The sequence below is a fragment of the Palaemon carinicauda genome, chromosome 43 (assembly GCF_036898095.1).
Source record: "Palaemon carinicauda isolate YSFRI2023 chromosome 43, ASM3689809v2, whole genome shotgun sequence".
NCBI classification, from domain to species: domain Eukaryota; kingdom Metazoa; phylum Arthropoda; class Malacostraca; order Decapoda; family Palaemonidae; genus Palaemon; species Palaemon carinicauda.
This window is the reverse complement of record NC_090767.1, coordinates 51,707,180-51,730,518: the sequence shown is the minus strand read 5'-3', so window position 1 is coordinate 51,730,518 and position 23,339 is coordinate 51,707,180.

The window sequence follows — 23,339 nt, the reverse complement described above, 5'->3', positions numbered from 1 at the left end:
AATTGGAAACAGTTCTTCATGTTAAAGTTTCTATATTATTGATATAAGCATAATCCTTTTCTTTAGTTTGTTCGAATTTACATCCTATTCCCTCTTTCAGGCGGACGAAGAAGGCCTGAAGACGGCCAAGGCAAGTCTTTGGCAGTGGGTCTCCGGCTTCGGCCGTAATGCCCCCTAAGGTTGCCCTTACGTCTTGGACGGCGACATGGCATCTCACTTATTCCCTGGTTCTCCGTCGGCGGCCGTGGAGAAAGAAGTAGCTGCCCCTATCATCGACGCCATTCGTTCTGCCATGGCCCCACAGTCTGAAGGACAGCTTTTGTCAGGAAACGTCGCTTCTTTGGACATCCATCTAGAACCGATGGATGATTGGTGCAGAGGATATGGCAGGTTCCTTTTCCTCTCCAACTCCTTCTTCTTCTTCCTCGGCTTTGACAAGCCCGCTGCTTCACCTTGGGAAGGATCTCTATCAGTTCGTCCCAAGGTTAAGCACTTAAAAGCTTCGAAACCTTCATCTAAGACTTCAAAGCCAGCCCCGTCAACATCAACAGCGTTGTCTACGGTCCCTGGGCCGTCGTCTTCACCTGACACTTTACCAGCTGCCATGGCTCCTCCTCCTTCTAAAGGACAGAGTCGTAAATCCGCTAGGTCAAAGAAGACGGAGCAAGACAAACAAGACCTCTTTACGGACAATCTGCTGTCCAGGTTCAGGGGGGTAGTAGATGAAAGGTTAGAGCAGAGAATGTATTCTCTTACCCCAAACCCCCCTACTGACTCTCAGTCAGTATCTGCCTTAGTGGCGGAGCAACTAAAACCCATTAGGGACATGATCGCAGGACTGCTCCACTCTGGATCTCAAATAACTCTGGCTGCAGTCCCAGATGCTTCAAAACTTCCGCCGTTCGACAAGGACAACCCTTGGTGGTTTGCTCTTCATGCCCCTTATTTAGATGGTACTCTTATCATTGAAGGTCTAGGTACTCGACCCCTATCAGACCTGGAATTTTATCCAGAGGACCTCCGGTTCCCCTTCAACGGGTTTGCGCGTTTGACGGAGAACGCTCTGGTCAGAATGGACAAGGTCCCCAAGGAAACAGTCATCTTTCCGAAAGAACAGGCCCAAGTTGTCTGGGCTCGTACCTTATCGGACTGGGGCTGTACTAACACCAAGTTGACTCCTCATAAGGGGTCGTATACTATTTTTACGACGCCCCAGGATATCCCTTCTCCTTTCACGGATAAGGTTGCGGAGCTAACGCTCCAAGCAGTTCAGGAGGACCTTCACATGCCAACCCTCCAAGAGACGGATGCTACCTCTCTTCTCATGCCAGCCACTAGGGATTTCTGGCGTGATGCTCCGTCGACCTCCACAGTCGGCAAACTCGACCCGGATTGTGCTTCCTCCTTATTTTCAGAGAAGCTACCAAAGTTGCTGGAAAACATGCTTAAATCAGAATACGAAGCAAGATCGAGAGTGGCTAGATCCATCAATGCTTTAACATCGTTAGAGTTGGTGGCTTCCATATACAAAGAGGATCAGATCTTCAAAGTATTGGCAAAAAGTCTGTTACAGTCCTTTCAACTGGACCTCCATGATTTCTCTTCAGCAGGGAAAAACTGCAGGAAATATGTCCTGGCAGAAGCGTCTATTAGGCACGAACCTAACAAACTGATTAGGGCTTCCTTTTGGGGTAAGAACCTTTTCCCTCAATAAGAAGTGGACAAGGTGCTTCAAGAGGCCGCCAGGGCTAATCAGAACCTCCGGGTTCATTGGGGTCTATCTTCTGAGAGTAAATTTGACCCCGCTATGAAACACCAAAACCCTAAGAAGAAACAGAAATTCTATACCTCTTACAAAGCTTTCCGTGGTCAACAACGTCAGCTCCCTATCCCTCTAGTCCAGACATCAACTCCCTCAACGTCGAAAGCATCTCCGCCCCAACATTTTATGATCGTCCCCGCACCACAGGGTGGACAATCATAATCCACTGCAACGTGGATGTCCTCCCCAGCCTTCAATCCGGCTTATGAGTCTACCGGGGCCTTTCGGGGATACCCTAGACAGTCCGTCGGTAACAGGGCTAGAGGCCAGTTCCGCCAGCATGGCGGTGCTAGGACCAGAGGCGCAAGAGGAGGTAGAGGGTTCAAACCAACCCATAACCAGTGAGACAGACCGGGTAGGAGGGAGATTATACCAGTTTCGAGACCAATGGACCTTCAGCCCTTGGGCACACAGTATTGTTTCCAAAGGTCTGGGCTGGAAGTGGACAAAGTGGTCTCCACCTCCGCCAGTGAACTTCTTTCAGACTCCCACTCCAGTTCTGCAAGAATACACCAAAAATCTCCTACAGAAAAATGCTATACAGAGAGTAAGGAAACTAAAATTCCAAGGACGTCTGTTTACTGTCCCAAAGAAGAATTCTTCCCCACTGAGAGTAATTCTGGACCTGTCCAAACTTAATTCCTACATTCTTTGCGACAGGTTCCGTATGCTGACTGTCTCAGGTACGGACCTTACTTCCCCGTGGGGCTGTCACCACCGCTATAGATCTTACAGACGCCTACTTTCATGTTCCAGTAGCGAGAAACTTCTCTCCCTACCTAGGCTTCCGGCTAGGCAGGAAATCCTACGCATTCAAAGTGATGCCCTTCGGCCTCAACATTGCTCCCAGGATATTTACCAAACTGGGGGAGACAATATTACAACTGCTCAGGAACCAAGGAATAATGTTGGTAGCCTACTTGGATGATTGGCTCATTTGGGCGAACACAGTCCAAGAGTGTCGCGAAGCGACATCAAAAGTGATCCGGTTTCTGCAAAACCTAGGTTTTCAGGTGAATCTGAAGAAATCCCGACTACTTCCAGCAAGTCAGTTCGAATGGCTGGGTATTCGTTGGGACCTAATAGATCACAAACTATACCTTCCTTCCAAGAAAGTCAAGGAGATAGCATCAATGACAAAATGGTTTATCAAAAACAAAGAGATAACAAGGCGATCTTTAGAGAGAATCCTCGGCTTACTACAATTTGCCTCAGTAACAGACGTCCTCCTAAAAGCCAAACTCAAAGACATCAACCGAGTTTGGAGGAAGAGACCAAAGATACATCTAAGAGATAAAGTCTCAACGATCCCCTCGGTACTAATAAAGAGACTTCTTCCATGGTCGAACGCAAAGAATCTGTCCAAATCAGTTCCTCTGCAGTTTTCCCCTCCCCAAGTGACGATTCATACAGACGCGTCACTCAGTGGTTGGGGGGGTTACTCCCAACACCAGATGTTCCAAGGGACCTGGTCCCTCATTATGAAACAATTTCATATAAATGTGTTGGAAGCAATGGCAGTACTCTTAACCTTGAAACGGTTGTCTCATCACAAAACAAGTCATGTGAGGATAGTCTCGGACAACTCAGTGGTAGTCCACTGCATAAACAGGGGAGGATCCAAATCTCCCAAACTGAATCAGGTTCTAGTAATGATTTTCACCTTGGCAGCAAAAAGAAATTGGTTCCTGTCAGCTACGCATCTGGCAGGAGTAAGAAACGTTATAGCGGATGCCTTATCCAGGACCACACCACTAGAATCGGAATGGTCCCTAGACATGAATTCATTCCGGTGGATATCCAGACTGGTTCCGGATCTCCAGGTAGACCTGTTTGTGACAAGCTTCAATCACAAACTCCCTTGCTACATAGCCCCCAACCTGGACCCTCAGGCCTTTGCCATGGATGCATTAACTCTAGACTGGAACCTCTGGCAGAAGATTTATCTGTTCCCTCCAGTGAATCTTCTGATGAAGGTATTACACAAACTACGATCCTTCAAAGGAACAGTAGCGTTAGTAACACCCAACTGGCCCAAAAGCATCTGGTTTCCGCTTCTATTAGAGCTGAAACTCCGTCCCAAACGGATCCCGCACCCGAAGTTGACACAGGTAGTCCAAACACAGACTGTGTCCGCTTCCTCAAGAAGCATCCAAACCCTTACTTTGTGGACTTCAAGAAATTTGCAGCCCATAAAGATGCAAATATCGATCCAGACAATGTCCTATTCATTGAATCTGACTAAAGGGACTCACCTCTTAGGCAATATGATTCGACTGCTAAGAAATTAGCGGATTATTTTAAAGAATTCAGACATTCTTCGGATGACCCCAAATTTGGCAATTTCATTTTTCAGAACTCTGTTCGAAAAAGGTCTAGTCGTTAGTACTATCACTACGATTAAGTCGGCCCTGAAAAAGATCTTTCAGGTTGGCTTCAAGATTAATTTAGCAGATTCTTATTTTTCATCTATCCCTAAAGCTTGTGCTCGGCTTAGACCTTCTATCCGTCCACAAAAGGCCTCATGGTTTCTAAACGATGTTTTGAAACTGGCATCAGATACCAATGATGAATCCTGCTCGTACATTTCTTTACTAAGAAAAACCCTATTTCTTACAGCCATGGCATCAGGTGCCAGAATTTCAGAATTAGCAGCTCTCTCCCGTAATCCTGAGAACCTAGATTTCCTCTCGTCAGGAGAAGTACTGCTCTCCCCAGATAGAAGTTTCCTAGCTAAAAATGAAGACCCTCAAAACAGATGGTCTCCTTGGAAGATTATCCCCCTTCCACAACATACTTCTCTATGTCCAGTAGTGACTTAGGGCCTTTTTAGCTAGATCCGCCACACGTTCCTCCGGTCCCTTGTTTATTAGAGAGCAGGGAGGTACTATCTCCATTCAAGGTATTAGACAGCAAATACTCTACTTCATCAAACAGGCTAACGCGGAATCCTTTCCTCATGCACACGATATCCGGGCAGTAGCCACCTCAATTAATTATTTCTAGAACATGAATTTTGATGATCTTAAAAAGTAAACAGGTTGGAAATCTCCTATGGTCTTTAAACGCCACTATCTAAAAAACATACAGGCCCTAAAATTTTCTACTATAGCAGCTGGGAGTCTTATCTCCCCAGATTAAAATTTCCTCTTAATTTTCATTTTTCGTCCATCATCCTCTCCTTCTCCCTTCTACCTGCCCCCTCACCACGATGCCTCTCACCTCGGTGGAACAGATGCAGCTACCCTGCATCATTCTCTTTAGAACGTCAATCCTGAATAGTGTTCATCCTTTTGTTAATTTTTGTTTTTTATAGTGTATATACTAATTTTTCAAGCATTCTTACACATGTTTACAGTTTATATTTTCATATTACCTAGTGTTAAGATGTGCGGGACCCTGTTCCATTTTTGTTTTAGTGAATCCTTATTCACGTTTTCAGTGTATATATTATTTTTTCAAGCATACTTACACATGTTTACAGTTTATATTTTCATATTACCTAGTGCTAAGATTTGCGGAACCCTGTTCCATTTTTGATTTAGTAAATCTTTATACACGTATTTGATATTTTTTCCTTTTACCTTTATTGTTTTGTTTGAGCTTGGAAGGCATTCTCTTGTATCTTTTCACCGGCGAACACAGGTCGACCCAGAAAAGGAATGGTTCAAAAATCGTAAGTGACTTAGCCAAGAACCTAGATGACAGAGTACCAAATGGGCAAGATTAACATGAAATTCCAGCGAGGCAAAGCAAAACAACAATGGCTGCCGACGCCGAGGAAGGCCAAGCCGATCTATAATTAAAAACCACACTACTGGAAAGAGAACAACTGCCCGGTACTGTAAAAAGCTGTCAAAACAAACTATGGTACTTAACATTAGTAAAGGTGAAGTAGTAGCTTCAGTCATGATGAATTAAATGCAGAAACGGGAAAAACACCAAGAGCACAAAAAAATACGACCAAGCGAGCAAGTCCAAAACAGAAGGATGACCTAGAAGGCGATCGTGTTAGGCGTCGGTGGCGTGGTTCAAGTGTGGTATCTAGGGCCTCTGTTACGGCCCTTCCCTTTGATGAAGGAATTATCTAAATGGAAGACAGCCTGTGAATAGTGGTTTCACACGCCCCTGCTTTATACACGACACCCACAAGGTGCTCGCGCGAGGGTAGTAACCTCTGCATTCCATGCTTTTATCTTTCTCTGGTATATTTGGAAGGTTTATATCAGAAAAGTGTAAAGAAGGACCCTTTTCCACCGGGCATCAGAGGTCGACCCAGAAAAGGGATTTTGACGAAGGAAAAATCTATTTCTAGGGAGAGACCTGCGTCGCCCGGTGAAACCCTTCCCTGTTTGTTCCCACCCCGTTCCTTCCAAGCCCTGGTTGGAATACATACAGAAGGATGTCAGGTGGCACTGGTGTCGGGCGTTGGTGGGGTGGTCCAGGTTGATGCGGTGGAGACCGCTGTAACGACACACCCCTCTTGTATACATTGACGAAGGAATATTCTAAATGGAAGACGACCTGTGAATAGTGGTTTTCACACGCCCTTTCTTTATACACGACGCCCTAAGGGGTGCTCGCGTGAGGGTAGTAACCTCTGCATTCCAATACTTTTACTTTCTCTGGTATATTTGGAATATATTTATATCAGAGAAGTGACTAGAAGGACCTTTTCACCAGGCGACACAGGTCTCTCCCCAGAAATAGATTTTTCCTTCATCAAAATCCCTTTATTAAATACCAGTCATTGGCTAACCCCCAAAATTGGGGGAAATGCCTTGGTATATGTATATACTAGTCATTGGTTTGCAATTGTTGCTAGTTGGTTCTCTTGACAGTAAAGTAGCATATATGGAAAATGCCATAGGAAGTCTTATAACAAGTCTCCAGGTTTCTACTGCAACTTGTTCATGGTCAAAAAGTTGACAGGGGTTGGAGACCAGTCATCAACTTGTCTCATTTTGACTGTTTGATTCTTCAGACACTATACAAAATGGAGTCCCACAGCACAGTCTTACAAGCTATCAGACAAAATTACTTCCTGTTATCCATAGACCTCAAAGACATGTACAGTACTTTCAAATCCAACTCCATCCGATACCTAGAAAGTATCTCTGCTTTGTTTAAGCAAAAGAAGATTTCAATATGGAGTCCTTTGATTTGGCTCGTTTTCAGCCCCACAAGTGTTCACAAGAGTCTTTACCCTGGTGTCATCCTGGGCTCACACCATGGGCATCAGACTTTTGTGTTACCTTGATCACTAGTTGTTCATGGCAGAGTCTGAAGCTTAGTCTCTACACCACAAAGACTTTCTTCTCAAGTTTTATCAATATCTTGGAGTCAGTATAAATCTCAAGAAGTTGGTACTTGGTCCTAAAAGTCGTCTGCAGCACTTAGGCACGAGTATTGTTACGGTCTAAGCAAGTGTTTCCGTCTAGAGACAGGCTGCTCTGATTAAGAAAAATTGCAGCAGCCTTCTTCATGATGAAATCACTCGAAGTTATACAGTGGCAAAGACTCCTGGGGAACCTCACATCTCTAGAACAGTTGGTTTTTCTCTGGAGGAAGCTCTTGCATTTCACCCAATAAGCACTGAAGTCCCAACGGTGGCAAAGCACGAACTTGCCATCTGGTTAGGACACAGTCCCTCCAGGAGTCAGAACGGATCACTCATGGTGACTTCGAGGAAAGAACCTATGCAGTGGTTCCCCACTGCAGGCCCCTCCTGTGGAGTTTCTCATTTTCCCAGACGCGACTTGGCAAGGATGTGGAGCATATCTCCATATCCAGTACTTTTCCAGTCTATGGACACAGGAGGAAATGATTTACTATATCAACTCTCTAGAACTGGAGGCTTTCATCCATTTCACAAACTCTTCAAGAGACCCATCGATAGGAACAGCATAGTTTTTTTTTGTAGCCTTTTTCTTAACATGGGAGGGTGAGTACTGTACCAGAAACCTAGTGGTGTGTGAGTGCTCTATGCCACCACTTGTCAGTTTGAAGGGTGCCTTTGTTTCTTCCCTCTTTCTGTGTTTTCATTACTACTTCAAGGAATAAAATTTAGAAACATAGACAAGAAGAAAAGAACAATCAATAGTAGCATTGTTTCATTTGTAGCGTTTTTCTCCCCATGGTAGAGTCAGTGCTGTACCAGAAACCAGTGATCTCCATGGCGTTAGCCCACAAGGAGACTGGAGTGAAAGGAGGGCTGAACACTTGTGGTGCCGTGGACAAACTGAAGCACAACATCTTGAACTGTAAGATCCTTCCTTGGAAGGAAAATCTCAGATGCTTCCTTGACCTTGGATGGACTGGGATCTAGAAGTAGGCATCTATAAGGTCTACGGACAAGGAGGAAGTCGTATCCTGTCAAACAGCCTGAATGACTGTCCTGGGCATTTTTATTTTGAACAAGGCTTTGAGAATGAACTGGTTCAAGTCGAAAAGGTCTATGACAGGCCTTCCTCCTCCTGTCAGCTTTTCCGCTTACAAGATGTAGCTGAGGAATCCTAGAGACCTCTTTAAGACTTCTTTGATTGTGTTCTTCTCTAGTATCTTGTGAAGCTCGCCCTGCAAGAGGAGATATTTCTCTGATCCCCTCAAATACAATGACGGGTTTATCAGAGTCTGAGTCAGAGGAGGGCAATATGAGATACCGTGATCGCGGGACGTCTACCACCCATGGTTCTGCCATGTGGAAATACCACCTTGTCCAATGACTTTGCAGGTATTCCCCAACATGTGGTACATTTGGGGAAATTGCCATCTCTCACGGGCAGCACGCCGGCCTCGACTCTTTCGGAAGGGGTGGTCCTTACAGCAAAAGGACTAGTAGTTTCCTTGTTTCTTGTGATGAGTAAGGTCATCATCAGCCAGAAGACAACACTTAGTTGAGAGCTCTGGTGAGGAAGCATTAGCCTTAGGTGGAGGAGGAGAAGAAAAGTTAGACGAAGCTGCCTTCCTGAAGAAGGTACCTTGGCTATCCTTCTCCCACTTCTCACCTGCTGCAGCTACTTCCGAGGGTGGGAACAAGGTCAGGTGTCGAGTTACAAACATATTGCATAGGGCGAGCAAGTCTCAACTAGCCATCTGGCGCATGAACTTACTCATGACTGCATCTCTATGTTGGAAAATACAGTTGACCCAGAAAAAGGCACTCTGGTGAAAAAACTACAGCTCTGGAGCAAAGTCGAATCAGAGATTCTCAGAAAATGCTAAATAGGACACTGCCTTTAACTAGTAGTCTAGCTAGGAACAAGCTAGGAATAATGACCTTGAGACCATTTCCAGGATGGATAGCTTGGCAGCATAAAAAGCAACTGGTTGCCAAGTTACACTGTCCTGAGACACCCGTGGTGTCCACGTTGTGATCTCCGGATCGATGGGTTAGGATGTGCACCTTCTGTCATGTAGAACTTATGCTGATGCAAAAGAGGAGAAGGCAGCAGTTTCAATGATCTCACTGCCTTCAGCAAGTGATCAGAGTCAGAAATCTGTTTTAATACTCAACGTAAAATGTCACGAGCCTGATGACACCAAGAAAGATTCAGGTTCTGCCAGGAACTTCTAGTCTCTAGGAAAAACATATCTATAAGGGTATACCCCCAAACTACAGGTTCAAGACGAGCCTCCCCACGGCCACTGATTGGTCGAATGTGGCTTTTGTGATTTATAAAAGAAGACTTTTCTCCCGGAACGGAAGTACAAAACTCCAAGGGAACAACTTCTGCTTGTTCGGACGGTTCTACCTCAAGAGGGAATTCTGGAGTCTCGTCAATGGTGATGGGGGAAGACGCACAACGTGAAGCGACCCCAGGTCTAACTTGGAGGAAAGTGTAAGATGGCTGCTCCTTACCAACCTGTCAGGAGGTCTTCCACTTCTCTGGAACATTCTTTCATTCCAGACGCACCTCTGGGGTGTGGGTTGAAAAGATGGAAGGGAACGTGAACGTCTCATCCTGGCTACACGTTCCAAAGTCTGTGTAAATTGTCAAATCAGCGGAGGAAATAAAAGACTAACGTCCTCCTCAACTGGCGTACAACAAATATGAATTTTGGTCAACTTATACTCTCTTTGAAAGCATTCTGCCATTTCTGAAGCGGATATGCGGGGATCAGGGATATGTTGATAAACTTGGAGAAGCTCCTGAGGCGACCAATGTCTTGAACACTGGATAGCAGCCAATAGCCAATGCTGTGACTGCTGGGCAGGAGTAGCAACAAGAAAATGTAGGATAAGGATCCAAGCATCGTCGTTTCTTATACGAAGACTGATGCAAGGGAGAACCTTACATAAATGAAGCACCATGTTAAGCCAACAAATGGTTGAGTATTGTCGAGAAGAAGCAGAACAGTGAGCATCACTCTTTAACCTAAAGGCTGGAGGGGAAGACAAGAGTCCTTTGTGGAAAGATCGATGATCCACAAGGCATAAAGCTTGGGCCACACACTGGAAGAGGCACATTCATCTGATAAACATTTGGGCATGTTGAGCGTTCATCCAAAACACAAACATTAGGACGTGCACCACATTTCAACGGATTGTAGAATAGCAGACACATCTAGGCAGATTTGTGAGAGGGCAAACAAAGGGATGGATGTTAGGAGTGTGACCCTCCGTTGAGCACAGGCACAGTCTTATGGATCTCCGAACATGACACAAAAAGTTGCTCTTTATGAGACTGAGATGACGACCTCTTAGGAGAAAAATCTGATGTAACCTCTATCTGGGGAAGAGACCCCCAATGGTCCTTGAAAGGTAAGAGGCATGCCTGACTTCCCAGAGGCATAAGGGGAGTACATTCCCAACAACAGAGATGGAGGAAGTTAGCACACAGCGGCAAGATGGCGGGGCGTCTGCTTTCGTGTAAATTCAAGCTGAGTGTGCGCATCATGCAGAGGAGAGATTTCTGGGACGTATTCTGAAAAATCGCACCAAGAATCTATGTAGGGAATTGAGAGTTACTCATACAAACCAAGAATGCTAGTAGGTGGTGATGGCGAATGAGGACGATATATCTCACCTGGTAGACGGCGAGCGAAGGATCAAAGAAAAAAGTAGAATACTGAGACTCGTGCAATAGAAACATGGTCACCATCTTCCTTTAGTATGTCTTAGGTAAGACCTGATAACGAAGGACTGGGCTGGGGAAGATTTGGGCTTGAAAGACATCTAAACCTCTTACTTTATTTCAAAGCCGAAGCAACTGATGGATAGCGATCATGTTTAGCCTTTCTCTTCTGTAGACCATGGAACTTCTCTCACTGGGAAGGTTACCACTCCTTACACTCAACACGAGGGGACTCCGATGAGCACCTATATCTACGACATTTAAGACATAAAAGGTGAGGATCTAAATCAAGGTGGCTCATGAAGGTTACAAAAAGTTGTCCCTCGTTACCAGGACATGAACACACAGCACTCATTTGTTTTACACTCATTTCTTAATACAAAAGAGAAATCGATTAAACAAGCAAGAAATACTGGAGGCCAGTAACTGACGTCCAGTGCATTGAGCAACATCATACTAACCTATACAGTAAAAAGCTCTTCCAGACCCTCGATAATTCTTCAACTGCCGTAACTGGCCTCACCCATAATTATGGCAAATTTAAAGTAATTTGTATTTTTCCTATCCACACAAACCTGGAGCTCTTTATTAGGGAATATACTTTTGGCGAAGCTGGAAGACTAGCTATAAGACTTTCAAGTGAGGTGTAACTACCTCGCTACTAGCTAGCGAGGGGAGGTAGGAGATACACACACACACACACACACACACACACACCAGTGGTGTCTCATCATTTTTGCTTGCAGACAGGACTTACAGAGGGATAGGTGATGGCGGACAAATTTATATAAAGAGCTACAGGTTTGTATTGCTAGGAAAAATAAAAATTATTTTCGTCATTTGTTCTGATACCAAAATGCAAACCTTCCTCTCTTTATTAGGGAAGACTCACCCTTTAGGTGGGTGGAAGTCCTAACCAACTGGCTGGCTTTTGACCTGGGGTTCCCAACCATGCTACACATGCATAAGGAGGAATACCCTGACCCCTCGCTAAAATCTGTGCCATAGCATGCTTTAGCAGCCTGAGAAATCTGTGTTTGTGTGATATCGGTAGTGTGACTAGTCTAGGTAAGAATTCTTACAAAATCATTGGAATCTTTAAACCAACCATAGACATACCCAATCCTATCTCACCAGGGAGTATGGGGACGCAACAAGTATATATCTCTATACCAGGTTAAGCAAGGGAAATGGTTATTACCTGCCGATAGAGGAGGCCAGCGTGCAGAGTACCGTAGGTGCTGTGCCCCGAGAGGGGAAGATGAAAGAAAGGAAGATCCAGTTGTTCTTATCATTCAACCCAGACTTAATCCATGGTAACCTCTTCCCTCCACATCTGCTACCTGTCCATCAAGGAGCTTGAGGTGTTTAAACCACTTGTTGAACAGCCACCACAGTACCAATGAAGAAAGTCTCCATGTTCCTGTGGGTCACGTCTTCCAGGAGGTGGGTGGTGAAGGTCATTTGACGCTTCCACACACACGCTTGTAGGACCTGCGTCACAGAGTAGTTCTTGAACGCTAGACACGTGGCAATGCCCCTAATGTATTAAGTTCTAGGTCTTTTTGTCTGAGGAGAAGGATTAGGATTCAAGGCCCAGTCTATGACTTTACGAACCCATGCTGATATAGTGTTCTTGGTGATCCTTCCCTTGACTTTCTCCATGCTGGCAAAAAGTACTTCCACTAGGGGGCGAGCACCTGCAGTTCTTTTGAGGTAGCATCTCGAGGCCCTCACTGGACAAAGTGGCAGTTGATCTGGGTCATCTGTTACATTACGGAGACTTTCAATTTACAACGACCCAAATCTTGGATCCACTACTCCAGAATTTTGAGTCTTGGCAATAAACCCATCCCCTTAAATGGGAGATGTCTTGGGAATGACCATGGAGTTCACTTACTCTCTTGGCCAAGGCCAAAGCGAGAAGGATACAGTCTTTGGAGTCGGGTGAAGATCTGATGCCTGGCGTAATGGTCTGTAAGGGACTCCACTTCAGAGATCAAAGAACACGAACCACATTCCATTAAGGAGGTCTAACTTCCGACTGAAGACACGTAAGCTTGAAACTCCGTACGAGGAGAGAGAATTCCAACAAAGAGAAAATATTCATCCCTTTCAGTCTAAAAGTGAGGCTATAGGCTGAGTGATAGCATTTCACCGGTGAGACTGAGAGGAGCTTTACCTCTTGAAGGTAAACGAGGAAATGTGCTACTGCTGAAATAGAGGCATAAAGGGGAGAAATACCCCTTCTACAACACCAACCACAGATGATATTCCACTTAGCCTGGTAGACTACACCCGAAGATTCCCGAATGGGGGAAAGGCGTAAACATTGATGTTCTCCCACCGTTGTTGGAATGCATTTTGCCATAGAGCCTGCGGATCGGAGACAGGGGAATAGTAAAGCGAGAGTCTGTTGTTCAGGGACGTCGCGAACAGGTCCACTGTCGGGAACCCCACAAATCAGGACTTTGTTCGCTAATAGATGATTAACGGACCACTCGGAGCCTATTAACCAAGTTACTCTGCTGAGGTTGTCGTGCAAGCACATTCCTTTTGCCTGGAATGAAGCCAGCCGATAGGGACACCGAGTTGTCTTCAGTTCATCTCAGCATCTCCACTGCAAAAGTGCTGCGAATATATAGACCGGATTTGCACCAGAGCCCGGAAATCGTGTGATGAAGCAGATGGGACCAAACTCTTCTTTTGACGCCTCTGATCATCAATTCCTATGGGAGTACAAGGAGGTCGACTCTCGGTGGAAATTCTCGTCTGTCACCTACCATTCTAGGTCCGTCCTCTGTTCGGACACCATGCGGATCAACGGATCTGGAGACCCCTTGTGTTTAACCCCCCTAGACCTGAGCCGCCACTGAAGTAAACAAATTTGTAGGTGGCCATTGAGCACAAGATGTTTTAGGGATGATAGGGGACCTATGAGACATAACCACCAATGAGCTGGGAGTAGGTCTCGCTATAGGAAGGGACTTGTGAACTTCTTCAGCCTCGGGATCCTATCGTCTGATGGGAAGACTTTCTGCAGGTTGGTGTTGATGATCATTCCAAGGTACACTAGTCTTTGTGGAGTCTCTCTCGGTGTTGAAGAAGGGTAGCCACCGAGTCTGCTAGGATCAGCCAGTCGTTCAGGCATCTTAGGAGACAGATGCCAATACTGTGGGCCGAAGTTGTCATTAGGGAGAAAACCCTTATGAAAACCTGAGGTGCTGTTCACAGGCCGATGCACAACCCCTTGAACTGGTATTTCCTGCCATTGTAGATGATCCTCAGATACTTCATGGATGACACAAGTACTGGGATTTGGAATTATGCGTCTTTTAGGTCTAACTTGCACGTGAAGTTCTGTGGTTTTACTGCTTGTCTGAGACCATCCATCTCCATCCTGAATAGAGTCTGTTGTACAATCTTGTTCAGGGAAGAAAGGTTGATGACAGATCTCCAGCCTCCAGACTCTTTTTCACAAGAAAGAGTCAACTGTAGAAGCCTGGGGACTCGTGGAGAGTGCCCTTCTCCAACATGCTCAGGAGTTCTTGACCCCGAGAGCCCTCACAGATCCCTTTGTGAAGCAGCTCGACGGACCTGGAAGCTGAGTAAACGGAGGCAGAGATTGCGTGAAAAGGATGCAATTTCCTAAATGAAACACGGAAACAGTCCTAGACTCAGACCCATGCTGCAGCCACCTCTGCCACCAACATTGCAGGCATCCCTCGACTGGTGGACAAGTGAGAAGATTGGCCTCCCCAGCTGGAGCGTCCTTTACCACTACCTCTTCCTCCTCAGTTGTACCTGCTTCCCTTCGGCTGTTCTCGGGCAGAAAAGGGCTTCTTGGAAGACCCCTTGGAAACACTAAAACTACTGCTGTTCCTCTGCAGTCTGGATGTCTGTAGTTTCTTCGGTGGAGGAGCCGATCCGTAGGATCTGGAGGTCATTGCCCTCTGAAGGAGAGTCCTGGCTTAACTTCCTCCAGCGTTTTCCAGCTCTCTCAATATCTTCCTTGCTCAACAATGATGGTCCCTCCATCGTCGAGTTCCTAATCCTCACCACTTCTGGGTTAAGAAATTGTCTATGGAACTTTTGAACTACTGAGTCCCGTCAACTGAAGATCGAGCTTGCCCACAAGTTGAATACTTGGTGGGCAAGGAACTCCACGGTTCTGGTTCCCGACAATAGAAACGTTGCCATGGACTCTGGTACGTTCTTGAGACCAGTCCTCCATCTTGATCAGGTGGCCAACTGACCCTAGCCACAGATTGAGTCACAAAGTTGCCGGCATAGCAAACTTTGTGACCTCTCCAAATTTAGGGCATCGGACGATGAGAAGATGACAGCTTCTGGTATGATAACCCTCTTCTTAAGGCAGAAGTAAGGCAAGTCGATTTTCTTCAATCACCTCATAGTACCTCCTGTGCTGTACAAAAAGGGGAGGTAGAAACTTATAGGAGTCGCTGGCACGAAGTGAAATTGAAGTCCCAGGGATTTGCGAAAAGGCCTCTTTCTGGCCACTTTCAACCCCCTCGAACAGGACAAAGCTGAGCTAGTCTCTGGGTGCCGTATAAATGATCTAGCACCGTGTCATTCCCTTCCGGCAGAGCAGTAGAAAGGTTGTCGAAGACATCGATGGCCCTCATGTAGGCTAGCACCTACCAGCATGCATGGTCAGAATCCTCCTGCTCAGCCTCCTTTTATCTGGGTCTTGCTGCCCTGGGAAAAGTGTCATCATATCCCAAGTCCTGGTCATCATCCACCCATGAGCTCTTACTCAAAGGAGCTCCGGGTGGGTTGTAGTTGTCTTCATGGTGCTGGGAGGATTCCCTAGATGTTGCGGGAGCCTCCCTCACCATCGTCATTACTTCTGAAGCAGACGGGTTCCTTATCCTCTCCTGAGGCTGAATCGACGTTCTAGCAGAATGGTTCTTCGGCACGGTCTTCGAGTACATACTCTCTCCCTAAGGAGAGGGAGAAACTCTGCCAGCAGGGGAGGTCTTGTATTCTCCTTGCGTCTGAAGGATTCAAAAGTATTCTTGGTGGAGAGATGTGTGAAGGCTGCTCTTCTCCCTTTAATGAAATGCGCTGTTCTAGAGTGACGACATTGAAGGGCGACAGTCGGTATGATTCAGTGAAAAAGATCTCCCTGGGGAATCTCCAACACAGTTTGTATGGGGGTGCAGGGTGTCTCCTGGAGAAGGAGTAGGATTCCTCTGCCTTCACCTATCCTTGGTTGGTATCATAGGTCATAGGTGTTATCTCCAACTGAGAGAAATCTTGTTGCCACTTCTGCAAAGATACATTAAGATTACGCACATTAGATCTGATAGGCGACACAATCATCAGGGATTGATGTTCCTGAGGTGGGACCGGAACCGAACTCCTCCGCCTTGGATTGGAAGGAGAAGAGGAGACCTTTGAAAGAACAAAAGTCTGCAACAGGATGTAAGATGTGCTGGTCAAAGCTGCTGTTCCAAGCTTACCTGCGGGACACTACAGCAAACCAGTAACTGCCAAGCAAAGTGCTCTTACCAAATCGCAAAACCATGGAACATCCTTTCCAAAGGCTGGCATAGAGTATAGTGGTTCATTGGAATGTCTGTGGGCTGGAGATTACCTATGAGGAGTCAGTGGTCTCGCAATATGTTGGGGAGTGTGTGTTCCCTTATCTGTCTATATAAGAATGGCCATGCTGACTCGCTCTATCTTGCTAGAGCGAGTAGGCGAACGTGGAGCTCTGGGAGTGTGCTTGACTGGATTGAATTTTGTTGCATTTCTACGCATTGCGTGGACACACAGAGCTGCGAAGGCGTTCATTGCTGGGCGAAAGCTCGCTACTGGAGAGTGCTTGTTACTGGGAAAATGTTTGCTTCTGGGAGAGTGATTGTTACTGGGCGAATGTTTGCTACTGGGAGAGTGATTGTTACTGGGCGAATGTTCACTACTGGAGAGTGCTTGTTACTGGACGAGTGTTCGCTACTGGAAGTGTTTGCTACTAGGCAAGAGCTCATTACTAGGCGAGTGTTAGTTACCGGGCGAGTGTTCGCTACTGGGCGAGATCTTTTTGCGGATGGTCACAAGTTGCTAGGTGATCGCAAGCTGCAGGTCGGTTGTGCGTTGCTGGGTAATTACGAGCTGCTTGTGCACTGCTGTATGGTTTCTAAAATCTGCATCGCTGCGTGCTACTGGACGGTCCCGAGATGGAGGGCGATTACGAGCAGGAACTAGATTGTGAGTTGAGGTAGAACTCCGAGAAGAGTTCTACAAGTAGATGGGCAATCATGCGGAGGGTGATCTCGTTCGGGATGCCGAGAGCATTTAAACAGGGTCTCGCTGCTGGAATGTCATTCTCGTGAAGCGTAGCGTTGGGTTGGCGAGGAGTCAAGCATAGGGCGCAGTCAGGAGCTGGAAACTGGTGTCATTCTGGAACTCGTTGACAAGATGTAACTAGTTCGCATGCTGCCTTCCGATGACGAGGAGGAGACTGCTCAAATGCTCAAGTTCTGCATAATCTGGAAGACTGAGATCTTTCTGGATAGCGGTGGATGTTCTGGGTGATCCTTTTATCAGTGCTGCGAGACGAGGGAAGCGAGCACTGGTCAATAGTTAGGTACCTCCCGCGTGGAACTTGCTGCAGAGAAGATGGTGCGATCGTTCGGACTCCCTCGGGAAACCGAAGAGAACGCCTGAACTCCCTAAACGGACAGGGCGAGGAGGAGCAGGAGAATGTTGAGCTCACTGGAATCGAGAACGACACTAAAAGGCCTCGGACTTTGCCTCTCCTCAGCAAGCTAAACTAGCTCGGAACAAGGGGGAACACAGTCATTGGCGAGCTGGGCAGGAACAGCAGCACCCGAAGTAGGAGAAGTTGGCAACTGGGTTGGAGAGTGTGTGCCGGGCACGGCTGGGAATTCCTTTGGTACAAAACCTTCTGACAAAACCTCCGAGGAAACTAAAATGCATTTCCTCTCTACTCCTAACTGTAGCAACTTGACCAAGCCTTCCTTCGACGTAGGACCAGCGATACCAAGGGAAGAGTAAGACTCCGCTGCGGAAAAGGCAAGCGCCACTTTGCTAGGGAAAACAGCAATGTCCTTCGAATCTAAGGGTTGTCCCTGGGTTAAAGAGCCACTGCTCCTACTCGATCAATTCCCTGGAGAGAGAGAGAGCAAGAAGGAGCTTTGGGCAGAGATCGAAGGGTGGAAGAAGGAAGTCAAGGTTTCTTCGACTTCGAGGATGACCCTGAAGAAGAAAAATCCCTCTTCTACTTCATCTTGCACTGCCTGCCAAACCTCTCCCACTGGGAGGATGACCACTCCCCCCTTCATTCCCCAGAGTTGTCATCCTGGTTACAAGGTCATAGCACAGAGTCTGTCGGTTCGTCTGTAACTGTGACATGAAGGTGCTGGGGTTGCACCCTTCATGGCTAGGTAAAGTTTGCATGATGACTGGGAAGAAGAAACACTCAACCTGAAAAAGAGAAAGCAAAGATCAAGTCGTATAATGGCCAGTCAGTATGGTTGGTGAAGAGAGCCACCGTCACTCTCAACCGAGCCAAAAGCAAAAATGACGAGACAACACTGGTGAAAGTGCAAGCAGGGTAGTCATTACTAGCCCCTACCCGACCCCGCTAACTAGCGGTGGGTAGTTGCATCCTACTAAAAGTCATATGAATAGTTCCATCTTAGCCAAAAGTATATTCCTTAATAAAGAGCAGGAGGTTTCTAACAAACCCATTTATAAGAGTATATCTCCCAACTACAGGTTCACGATGAGCCTCCCCAAGGCAATTTTTTTGTCAAACGAGGCTCTATTACCTTTATAAAAGAAGACTTTTCCCCCGGACCAGAAGTAGAAACCTCCAAGGAAACAATTTCTGCTTGTTCGCAAGGTTCTACCCCAAGATGGAACTCTGAGTCTCATCAATGATGATGGGGAAGATGCACAATGTGAAGAGACACCAGGTTAAACCGGTGGACGTGGAGTGTGAGAAGGCTGCTGCTTACATACCTGTTGGGAGGTATTCCACTTCTCTGGAACATTCTTTCATTCCAGACACACTTCTGGGGTGTGGGGCGAAGAGACAGAAGGGGAACACGGGCGTTTAATCCTGGTTACACGTTCCAGGAAAAGACTAACATCATCCGCAACTGAAGTACAACAAAAATCAATTAGCTTATACTCTCCTTAAAAGTGTTCTGCCTTTTCTGCAGCGGAGATGCGGGGATCAGGGAGATGCTGATAAACTTGGAGAAGCTCCTGAGGCGACCAAGGTCTTGAACACTGGATAGTAGCAAACAGCCGATGCTGTGACTGCTGGGCAGGAGTAACAACTCTAAGGATCCACGCATCGTTTCCTATACAAAGATTGATGCAAGGGAGAACCTACCATAAATATAGAATCGTTGTTAGCCTACAAATGGTTAAATATTGTCGAGAATAGGCAGAACAGTGAGTATCAACCTGGAGGAGAAGATGGAGTCCTTTGTGGAAAGAACAATGAGCCACAAGGCATATAGCTTGGGACGCACACTGGAAGTGGCGCATTCATCTGAAACATTGGGGCGCATCGAGTGTTCATTCAGAACACAAAAATTAGGACGTGAAGCACATTTCAACGGATTGTAGAATAGCAGAAACATCTCAGCAGATTTTCAAGAGCAAATGCAGGGATGGATTGTAGGACTGTGGACGCTCTTGTCGAGTCCGAGCAGAGTCTCAGTTGGAGCTCAGAATGCGACACAAAAAGTGCTCTATATGTACCTGAGATGACAACCTCTTAAAAGAAAAAGCTAATGCAATCTCTCTATCTGGTGAAAAAGAGACCCAATGGTCCTTGAGGGGTAAGAGGCGTGCCTGACTTAACAGAGGTGCGAGGGTAGTACTGTATGTTCCCCTCAACGGAGACTGAAGAAGTTCAAGAGAGTGCCAAGATTGTTGGCACACAGCGACAAGATGGTGAGGTGATCGCTTTGATGTAAGTTGACGTCGAGTGCACATACCATACTGGAGGAGAGATTTCTGGGATGTATTCTCGAAAATCACACAGGATCTATGTCAAGAATTAAGAGCTACTGTACTCGTACAAACCAAGAATGCTTGGGGATGGTGATGCCGAAAGAGGATGATGAATATCAATTGTTAGAGTAGAGGATCAAAGACAAAAGTAGACTCCTCAAACTCATGTGATAGAGACATAATTACCATCCTCCGTTACTGTATCTTGGGTACGACCTGATAATGCAGGACCGGGTAGGGGAAGAACGGGGCTTGAAAGACCTCTAAACCTCTTACTCTTCTTCAAAGCTGAAGCAACTGATGGAGAGCGATCACGTTTAGCCTCTTTCTTCCATAAACCATGGAACTTCACTCCCTACATGCAACACAAGGGGACTCAGATGATCACCTATGTCTATGACACGTAGGACATAAAAAGATGAGAATCTAGCCTACATCAAGGCAGCTCAAAGGCATTACACAAGAATGTCCTTCAGTATCAGGACACGTACACATAACACTCGTTTATAACTTATTCTTTAACATAAAAGAGAAACAGATTAAACAAGCATGAAATACTGGAGTCCAGTATCTAAGATCTCATTGCTTCAGCTGCCGGAAGACGAGCGACTGATCAGCCACGAGCAACTGGCCATAACTGGCTTTGCCCACAAATAACCCAATTAAATGACACAGCTTGTATCCACGTAGGAAGAAATGCCTTATACGACGCCAATCACAGATGACCCCCTTAGTCTGGTTGACAGATGCAGTGGACCTCTGGAGATAACCAGACATCTCCTGTGAATTGAATCACGAAAAAGCCTTTCACTTGGAGGAGAAGCTGGATAGCCTCCACCCATGAAAAGCCAAGGACTCCACGCCTTGGTGCTAGCCTACCTCTGCAGTTGCGGCTGACAGAAAAGTGTGGGCCACAGGGGTAGTCCTCACAGGACCTCGACCAGAAAAGCAAACAGATCGGGATACCATTCACCATTAGCCACCAGGGTCACCAAGTGTCCTGGTGTAAACAACACACTGTTGATTACAGGCAGGATCAGGATGAATGGCTGAAATGAGTACACATCCAAGTGATCCTATTGGTAATGGAGGGCATCTAAAAACAACACCCATTGGTCCAGAATGGGGGAACAAAACACTTTACCTGCCCGGAGGAGAGCAACTTTACTCATCTTACCCATATTCTTAGGTTTAAAGGCCAACCACCAAGCTCCCTGAAAGTACGGGAACCAACATGCCCTTCACCACTGGCATTGTTGGGGTAATTTGACACACTTTCAATTGCCCAAGGGGTACCAGAGGAGCAGTAGCCTTAGCTACCAACTCCCTCAACAAAGCCATGGAGGACCAACCTGAAAGACTTAAGGAAGCCCAAGGCTTCCTTAGGTTAAACACATCAACAACAGCCTGCACATTCAAGGGCAAAGAGCTTTCAGGAAGGAGTGCAGCAAACGGTAGAGATCCCCCAGGCATCAGCGAAACCAGAAAAGCTCACTGGCGTTGCTCTGAGGACTCCATGTTCCTATGGGATTGATCCAGGTGTGAATGCACATGAGCGACAGCAGCGGTTGCATCCCTCAAGGAGAGGGCTGCAGCTATAGAATTCTCCAGTCTTCTTGGGCCTTGGCCAGTCTGGCCCCCTCAAACGCTTCGCTCACTTCTTCCCCTTCAGGAAGTACACATGCCACTGCACAGGAGGCCCTAACCTACACTCAGCACACGGAGATGCCTCCAAACAGTCATGCCTCCTACAAGAAGGACAGAGGGAGTGAGGATCTACAGCTGGTTTAACCATAAACCAGTTGCAGCGTCTATCCTTCCTCAAGCAAACATGAACTTCTAGCTTCCATTCCAAGAAAAGAGAAAAAAAATAATACACTTGACAAGTGAAGGTTCTATGACTGGATAACCATTTGCTATTCAACTTGAATGACCGACTCTAGCTAAGGCCGAATGAATCGCTCCAATCAAAGGATGAGGAACAAACAAACTGTTCTCCTAGGATTAACCATATACCTCTATTCTAATGCTTGAAGTATTAGCAGACTCTGGAAGAGGAAAGGAAGGACAGTGAGTGGAGTACCGTCCACAAAAATTACTCAGAATTATGGTACAGGGAGAGAAATGTTACGAAATCATGCAATGCCATTTCTATCGTTCAGCAGTGAAAATGTTACCAGGGAAAAGGACAAAAATAGATTTTCATTATAATGTAAATTGAAATTTTATTGCATACTTACCAAACAATTATGTAGCTGTAGGTTCCCTACGACGGCAGACAATAGATTAAAAACTTCAGCGGTGGCGCCGCCATCGCTGATGTAGGTGACGTCATCTCCCTCCACTCGAGGGAGCTACAGGTACAACTCTCCAGGTAACATCCATTCGTTCTGCCCAGACATCCACTAGTGGGGAGGAGGGAGGGCTTTAATTAATAATTGTTCGTTAAATATGCAATTAAATTTAATTTTATAATGAAAATCCATTTTTATTGCAGTGTCTTACCGAACAATTATATAGCTGATTACCCATTGCAAGGATGGGGGACTGTGAATATAAGTTTTACTTCAACAATCGTATACGATTCTAGAAAATAAAGTATACCCAAAAGCATTGTTAGTGCCTGTTGCACCTTATCTTGTAAGAGAGCTACTGCAGGAGAATACTGCATCTGGTCGGTGCTCATCTTACATAGTAGAAGGCTTGGAATATGACTAATGGGTGCCTCTACAGGGAGTAGAAGATCCGCGTAGTCATGGTGTTCACTGCTGACTGAACGAAGATACAAAAAAATATCGCCCTTGCCCTGGGCTAAGACCAGAAATAACCAGCATGAAAAAACTGTCACCTACACCGAAATAAAAACCTTTACCCACCAAAATTAACACTAAAAAGATTGGTGAGTACTCCAGATACATTGTACCCCCAGACTTCCCTTTCACTCGTCAACCTTGGTACAAGGCGAAATATAGGCTAACAGAGGTAGCAATCCCCTATGTCATTCCTCCCAACACCATGCCAACTACCGAACGTGGAACTAGAAACTTACAATCTTCAAACACTTACGATTTCTTTCAAATAATGCGTAGCCAACATATTTAGACCTCCCAAAAGGTACTTTGTAGGATAGCGAATAGCGACTAGTTGTGTCGAAACGCGAGAGAAGTCGCTACCGCTCGAACTTCGTGCGCTTTCACTTTCAATAAAGGAAACACTGCGTCGTTAGCTAGAGAATGTGTTTCTACAATCAACTCTCTCAGAACACACTGTTCTGCGAAGATAATACCTTAATTCCCGCACGGGATATAAGAGACGTTCTTCTTCTTCCTGCCCTATCAAGTATGTCAGGTTTTTGAGAACAAATTTTCGTGGCCACAGATTAGAAAAGTTGCGCGAATAATGTACGTGTGACGAATCGC